The sequence below is a fragment of the Choloepus didactylus genome, chromosome 1 (genome assembly GCF_015220235.1).
Source record: "Choloepus didactylus isolate mChoDid1 chromosome 1, mChoDid1.pri, whole genome shotgun sequence".
Classification (NCBI taxonomy): domain Eukaryota; kingdom Metazoa; phylum Chordata; class Mammalia; order Pilosa; family Megalonychidae; genus Choloepus; species Choloepus didactylus.
The window spans coordinates 112,001,956-112,010,674 of NC_051307.1; the positions used below are offsets into that span (position 1 = coordinate 112,001,956).

At 40.9% G+C, this 8,719-nt stretch overlaps 1 pseudogene; it reads right to left on the reverse strand.

Moving 5' to 3' along the window:
• Positions 1-7,156: 7,156 nt before the first annotated feature.
• On the reverse strand, positions 7,157-8,369 carry LOC119521221 (annotated as a pseudogene).
• Positions 8,370-8,719: the final 350 nt, after the last annotated feature.

Here is an 8,719-nt window from a genome sequence, read left to right on the forward strand (position 1 = left end):
TTCTTTATTCTTTCTTGTTCTGCTCCTCAGACTGAATGACTTCAATTATCTTATCTTCAAGTTCACTGATTCTTTCTTTTGCCAGCTCCAATCTGCTTATGATACCCTCCAGGGAATTTTAAATCTTCTCTTTCGTTTGGGCCATTATTTCCAGTTTCTTTGTGTGTTTTGTGACCTTTTTTTGTTGTTGTTGTTGAGATTGTTCACAATCCATACAATTATCCAAAGATCCAAAGTGTACAATCAATTGCCCCTGGTACCATCTTATAGCTGTGCATCCATCACCACAATTTTTATTTTCAATTTTTAGAACATTTTCATTACTCAAGAAAACAAATAAAGACAAAAAAGAAAAAAAAAAAAAACTCAAATCTTCCCATACCCCTAACCACCCCTTTTGTAATTGATTCATAGTATTGTTATAGTATATTTATTACTGTTGATGAAAGAATGTTAAAATGCTACTAACTCTAGTATATAGTTTGCAATAGGTATATTTTTTTCTATATGCCCCTCTATTATTAACTTCTAATTATAGTGTCATGCATTTGTTCTAATTCATGACAGAGATTTCTAATATTTGTACAGTTAATGAAGGACACTGTCCCCCATAAGATTCACTGTTTTATACATTCCCATCTTTTAAACTCCAGCTTCCCTTCTGGTGACATATGTGACTCTGAGCTTACCCTTTCCACCACATTCACAGATCATTCAGCACTGTTAGTTATTCTCACAATGTGCTAACATCACCTCTGTCCATTTTCAAACATTTAAGATCACCTTAGTTGAACATTCTGCTCATAAAGCAACCGATCTCCATTCTTTACCTTAGTTCTATATCCTGGTAACTTATATTTCATGTCTATGAGTTTAAATATTATAATTAGTTCATATCAGTGAGATATTTGTTCTTATGTGTCTGTCTTATTTCATTCAATACAGTGCCCTCAAGGTTTCTTCATTAACCCATTTTTTTTTAAGACAGTTTTGTTCACACACCATACATTCTGTCCTAAGTAAACAATCGATGGTCCCCTGTATAGTCATGTATTTATGTATTCATCACCATCACCACTATCTATATAAGGACATCTCCATTTCTTCCACAAAGAAGGAGGAAGAGTCCAAGAAGGTAGAGAGACCAAAGAAAAAGAAGAAAAAAGAGGAAAAAAAAAACCATATCAGCTAGGAAGCAACAAAATGAAAGATAGCATTAACCTAAACTAGAATAAAGAGTCAGACAACATTACCAATGCCAAGAGTCCTGTTCTGGTTTGCTAATGCTGTCTTTTCACAAATCACCTTCACTAGAGGATGGCCAATGGCATCCAGAAAACCTCTGTTAGCTAGGAGGGCACATGGCTGGTGTTTGCTCCAGAGTTCTGGTTTTGAAATGGCTTTTCTCCCAGGGTGTTCCTCTCTAGGCTCCAGCTCCTCCAAAATGCCACTCTTAGTTGCTTTTGGGGTGTTTGTCCTCTCTCAGCTTCTCCAGAGCAAAAGTCTGCTTTCAAAGGCTGTCTGCAAAATGTCTCTGTAAGCTGCAGCTCCTCTTGCAGCTCCAGTGTATTCTTCAAAGTGTCCCTCTTGGCTGTAGCAAGCTCACTACTTCTGTCTGAGCTTATATAGTGCTCTAGTGAACTGATCAAGGCCCATGCTGAATGGGCAGGGCTGCACCTCTATGGAAATTATCCAGTGAAAGATCTCACCCACAGTTGAGTGATCACATCTCCACAGAAACATCCAACCAAAAGTCTCCAACCCAATCAACACCAACACATTTCCTGCCCACACAAGACTGCATCAAAGATAATGACATTTTGGGGGATATAATAAAACCAAACCAGCACAAGTCCCATACCCTTCCCTTATGTCCCCCCCATATGCATTTAGCTTTGGCATATTGCCTTTGTTAAATTAGAGGAAGCATAATACAATGTTTCTGTTAATTATAGTCTCTAGTTTGCATTGATTATATTTTTCCCCAAATTGCACCCTATTTTTAACACCTTGCAATGTTGACATTCATTTGTTCTCCCTCATGTAAAAACATATTTGTGCCTTTTATTACAATTGTTGAGCACCCTGGGTTTCACTGAGTTATATAGTCCCAGTCTTTATCTTTCCTCTTTTCTTCTGGTGTCCCACATGCTCCTAACCTTCCTCTTTCAACCATACTCACGATCATCTTTGTTCAGTGTACTTACATTGTTGTGCTACCATCACCCAAAATTGTGTTCCAAAGCTCTCACTCCTGTCTTTTCCTTTCTGTCTGTAGTGCTCCTATTATTGTTTCTTGTAGAGCAGGTATCTTGTTCACAAACTCTGTCATCGTCTGTTTGTCAGAGAACATTTTAAGCTCTCCTTCATATTTGAAGGACAGTTTTGCTGGATATAGGATTCCTGATTGGTGGTTTTTTCTCTTTCAGTATCTTAAATATATCATCCCACTTCCTTCTTGTGTCCATGGTCTCTATTGAGAAATCTTCACATAGTATTATCAAGCTTCTTTTGTATATGATGGATCACTTTTCTCTTGCTGATTTCAGGATTCTCTCTGTCTTTGATGTTTGGTAATCTGATTATTAAGTGCCTTTGCATAGGCCTATTCAGATCTATGCTGTTTGGGGTATGCTGCACTTCTTGGATCTGTAATTTTATGTCTTTCATAAGAGATGGGAAATTCTCATTGATTACTTCCTCTATTATTGCTTCTGCCCCTTTTCCCTTCTCTTCTCCTTCTGGGACACCCATGACACATACATTCCTGAATTTCATGTTGTCATTCAATTCCCAGAGACATTGCTCATATTTTTCCATTCTTTTCTCTATCTGTTCTTTTGTGTGTAGGCTTTCAGATGTCTTGTTCTCCAGTTCCAAGTGTTTTCTTCTGCCTCTTGAGATTTGCTGTTGTATGCATTGTGTCTTTCATCTCTTGTGTTGTCCCTTTCATTCCCATAGATTCTGACAGTTGTTTTTTCGAACTTTTGATTTCTACATTATGTATGACCAGTGTTTTCATTATATGCTTCATCTCTTTTGCCATATCTTCCTTAAACTTTTTGAATTGATTTAGCATTAGTTGTTTCAATTCCTGTATCTCAGTTGAAGTGTACTTTGACTGGGCCATAACTTTGTTTTTCTTAGTGTAGATTGTAGTTTTCTGTTGTCCAGGCATCTGTTTTCCTTGGTTACCCCAATCAGGTTTTTCTAGACCAGAATGTGATTAGGTCTCAGAAGAAGGCTATAGTATCAGGTTTCCCTGAGAGTCTGTCTTAGAAGATTGATACACCCTGTGAGGCCTCAAGCCACTGTGCTTTCTGCCCAGCAGGTGGTGCCTGTCAGCCTATCACTCCCAACTGGTATAAAGAGGTGTGGCCCCAGGCTCTGGGTTCTCGTTCTGAATGGAAAGTGGGTAGTAGAGCTTGGCACCACCTCTTTCCTCTTAGGGAAGATATACCCCTAGGGCAACATCATTTGCATTTGAATAGTCTCTCTGACTCTGCTGTCTCCACCCTTGACTGAGTCAGAGTGATGGGAACTGAAAATGGCTGAGAATTTCTCCCCTGAGCTGAAAAAAGGGACAGAAATCCCCCCTTCAGGACCAAGTCTGTGGCCACCCTCAGTTTTACCCATCAGCCAGAGATAGCCCCTGGTCCTGTGGGTTCCCCCTCCCTCCCAGAGAAGTCCTCTGGCTCTCCGAGGTCAGTCTTCACCAAAAGCCTCCATCTGCTTGTTGGGGATTCATAGCTTGTATTGAGCAGTCAACATTTCTTCATTAAAGCCCCAGTCGGAGCTTAGCTGAGGAATATTCACTTGTTCATAGAGTGCTGCTCTCTAGCACAGCAAGGCTTTGCAGTTCAGGCTACCATGGGGGAGGGGCTCTCAACACAGGTCCACAGGTTTTGTTACAGATTTTATGCTGCAGTCTTGGACATTCCTCCTAATCCAGGTTGGTGTATGATGTGTGGACAGTCATGTTTGTCCCAGAGCAGTTATTCTAGATTAGTTGTTCCTGGTTGTTTATTAGCTGTTCAAAGGGGGCTAACTAGCTTCCACTCCTCTCTATGCCCTGTTTTGTGACCTTTTGTGGAAACATTCACATTTCATATCTTAATGTGTTATTGTTAAATTTAGACGCTAAGGCATCTGTTCCTTAATTTTGCATCCAGCGAGTACTATGACAGAGCTCTGCTTGATTATCAAGAGCTAACAAAAACAGAAGAAAAAAAGAAAACACCTTTCCCAGTCTTTGCAGAATGACCTGTGCCAGTGCTCACCTTCAGGGCTTATCCATACAATCAGTTTAGAGTACAGCCCTAGGTCAAAGGGTAGGGGCCTCCCTGATCCCTTCTGCACATCTTGTCTTGGGCATGCACTTGTGGCTCTAGGAATTCCCACATTTACATGGCCACAAATCTCCTTTTCTTCCCTAGGAAACAGTCTCCTCAAGGTTCTGGGCCCTGCAGTCCATATCCTACAGTCAGCAATCCCTTGCCCCAGGCAGCACAACTTGGCTGTTCTCCCACATCATTCTCTAAGAGAGTTCCATCAACTACCTTCTACACACAGGGCAAGTTCTGGGATGGCATGTCCCTCAGGCCACCACCAGAGAGATTGGGCCAGACATACATGCTCCAAGTATGTGAGTGAGGGTTACTCTGCCCCTTCTGGCACCGGAACCAGGGATCTGCTCTGGGAGCATGGGCTTCTCTGCACCAAGTCGATGAGGGTGGGGAAACTGGGCCATCCAGGTGTTAGGGGAGCCTACTGCTTTATTTATTTATTTATTTATTTATTTATAATTTATTTATTTATTTTTTATATTCATTTTATTGAGATATATTCACATACCACGCAGTCATACAAAACAAATCATACATTCAGTTGTTCACAGTACCATTACATAGTTGTGCATTCATCATCAAAATCAATCCCTAATACCTTCATTACCACACACACAAAAATAACAAGAATAATAATTAAAGTGAAAAAGAGCAATTAAAGTAAAAAAGAACACTGGGTGCCATTGTTTGTTTTTTTCCTTCCCCCATTTTTCTACTCATCCATCCATAAACTAGACAAAGGGGAGTGTGGTCCTTATGGCTTTCCCAATCCCATTGTCACCTCTCATAAGCTACATTTTTATGCAATTGTCTTCAAGATTCATGGGTTCTGGGTTGTAGTTTGATAGTTTCAGGTATCTATCACCAGCTACCCCAATTCATTAGAACCTAAAAAGAGTTGTCTATATTGTATGTAAGGGTGCCCACCAGAGTGACCTCTTGGCTCCTTTTGGAATCTCTCTGCCACTGAAACTTATGTCATTTCCTTTCATTTCCCCTTTTTGGTCAAGAAGATATTCTCCATCCCACGATGCCGGATCTACATTCTTCCCCTGGAGTCATATTCCACGTTGCCAAGGAGATTCACTCCCCTGGCTGGCTGATCCCAGTAGGGGGGAGGGCAGTGATTTCACCTGCCAAGTTGGCTTAGCCAGAGAGACAGAGCCACATCTGAGCAACAAAGAGGCATTTGGGAGGAGGCTCGTAGGCACAATTACAGGGAGGCCTAGCCTCTCCTTTTCAGCAACAGAGTCTACTGCTTTTAAGTGGCCTTTTTCTTTATTTGGTGTTTGCCCTATCACTGCAGTCCTTTAACTTTGTTTGTTTGTTTGTTTATTTGTTTGTTTTGGAACTTTGAGAAAGATGTTTCTGCCAGTGCATGGTGGTTGTTCAAAGCTTCTGTGGGGGGACAGAACCCTGAAGCATTTCATTCCACCATCTTGAGCCAGTGATCATTATTGTATTTTTGCTTTTTTAGGCACCATGAGCCTCAGGGGAGTCAATCAGGTGTTAAACAGGTAGGACTTTACATTCAATTTAGCCACAATGCTCATAAAATTAGGAGTAAATGGGGAAGACTGGGCTCTGTTACACAACAGTTCATGCCAAAGGGAAGATGATTCAAAATAGAGTGGATGGCTGTAGCTACTAAAAGAAAAAAGACACAGGAAGGCAGTATGGCAAAGTGGGAAGAATGCCCAGTTTCCATCAAGGTCTGAGACCCTGGCAGGCTGCAAGAATTTTGCCTGGGCCAGAGAAGTGGCCCTGGTGGCTCAACAACCAAAAGACCTATATAATATATCAGACAGAAGTATTTTATGTTGCTGCTCCTACCCCTTTGCCTTTATCATATTCCCTTCCTTAAACATCCAATCAGAGCCCATCTCTGCCATAAAACCCTTCCAGATCATTCTAATTTAGGGTGATTTGCCACTCCTTGGAACCCTATAGTAACTGGTCTGTATCATTCATTTGGTGCTAACATGTTTCTTATTACTGAATATAAGGGTGGCTTTGCTGCAAACTTTGCCAAACTACCAATTGCCAACCCACCAATTGCCATAGTTGATTGGGCTGATCTGGGTGCCTAGGAAATTGTTCCCTTCCTTCCCACCTGCCACATTTACACTGCACTCCAAAATCTGTTGATAAGCACGACCTCATTAAACAGGTGCTCTTTGGTCAGCAGAGCACAGTGACTGTGCATCCCTACTAGAATCTCTCTGCTTAGTATAAGATTTTTATAGCCAGGTTCTACTTGAATAAGACTTAAATATACAATATGACAAGGCTCCTCTTCTGAGGGGTTTACAACCATGTAAGGCAGGCCTCAGCCCAGGGCCCCAAACACAGGAAGTGTTTAATATGTTTGCCTCCAATGCCTATACAAGATTCTACCTTATGGAAACTCACTGGTGTAATTCACAGTTTTAAAATAATTTGTTAGTAAAATTATTATGTATCTGAGCTTCTTCACTAACAGCACCATTTTGTTATATGGCACACTGATGCAGAGAAGGCAGTAATTTCCCTAGCTTTTCAACAGCTTTCTATTCAAAGTCTAGGCATCCACATGCTGGTTTTAAAGATGACTAATGGTCAAGCATCTCCTAGAGCAGAAGTCCAAGTTTTTGTCAAAATTCCAGAAATAGAGCCCTGCAGTCTTATTGGTCAAGCATCTCCTAGAGCAGAAGTCCAAATTTTTGTCAAAATTCCAGAAATAGAGCCCTGTAGTCTTCAACCCCCAATGGCAAACTCAGCCTGGACCTGAGCCCTGCTGAGGGCCAAGAGAGGAACTAGGACAAGCAGGATTAGGGTTCCTTTACCTGGAGTGGAATGATGATTAGGAAGATCTTTTTGTCCTTATCAGAAAGGACGTGCTTAATGAAAGCTCAGCCAGTGCCAATAAGTGCAATGGTGATAAAGAGCAGTGCATCTTTCAATTGCATGGAACACCAAGGAAAGAGACCTGGTGAAAGGAAGAGCTGACATCAACCAGTGAATTTTAAATACATCATTCCGTCTTTTTCAAAGGATGTGAATCCAGATGGTCCCACAAAGGAAGAAGAAAAAGGCCACAGAAATGTATAATTTGGGAAGAGGAATTTCTCCTGCTGAGGGTTAACTGTAAGAATTCTTCTCTGTGATCTCAATATCAAGCCTAAATGAAAACTTGTCACTAGACTGTATTTCATTTCCAAGGCATTTATGAAAATAAAGACTATAGAGGCCTTCTTGGTCATCAGTGCTGATGTTAAAGAAAAATTGAAATTGTCCCATCATCATTGTGAACAGAAAAGGATTTCTCTCCCATTGCCTTTGAATCCACTGTACTTCTTTTAGATTTTTCACTGTCTTGTTTTTTCTGTATCTGGTTGACTGATGAAACAGGATCAACACTAACCTCCTGGCTGGGTCCAAGGATTTTCTCATCCTTGCTGAAGATGATCTTTGGTAACCAGCTTCTGTTGGAGACTTTATTTGTACTCTTCAATATTATTCATCTCAGATCTATCTACTCCTGGTCTGCTAGTAGTCTCCTCTGAAGAGCAAGTCTGAGTACACCATCTCTGGCTTAAAACCCTTCAAGGGCTCCCAGAAAAATTACACACAGGGGACTTCTGGAGATGTCTAGGATTAGAAGGGTGACAGAAACAAACTGTTTCTTTAAAATACAGTAATTCACATCTTCATCCTGGTAAGAAGAAGATCCATCATTCTTTGTATTGTCTAGGCTGAATCCAATACTTGCATCTTTGTCTGTGGCTCCTTCAGGCTCATTTACCAAAAGGCTACTGACATTAACCACCATATAGTCATCCTTGAAGAAGCCAAAGGTATTCTGATGAAACTTATGCCTCACATCATCCTTGAGAGCCAGGTGGTGGACACAGCCCAGGCTTGGCTTGGCCAGCAGCTGCGTATCCCCAGCAGTGGGAGCAGCCAGAGGCCCACGGCCAGCAGTGGACAGCCGGAGCTGCAGGGGCCACAAGGTGCCAAGTGCTCTTTATTCTTAAGTCTCATTCTAAATCCTGTTAACCAATATTCTATATTTTATGTCTATGAGTTTATAATATTATAATTAGTCCACATCAGTGAGATCACACAATATTTGCCCTTTTGTGTCTGACTTATGTCACTTAACATAATGTCCTTCAAGTTTCATCCATATCATTGCATGCATTAGGACTTCATTCCTTCCTACTGCTGAATAATATTCCATCATATATATATGTATATATAGATACATCACATTTTGTTTATCCATTCATCTGTTAATGGACACTTGCATTGTTTCCATCTTTTGGCAATTGTGAATTATGTCACTATGAACATTGGTATGCAATGTCAGTTCACATCCCTGCTTTCACATC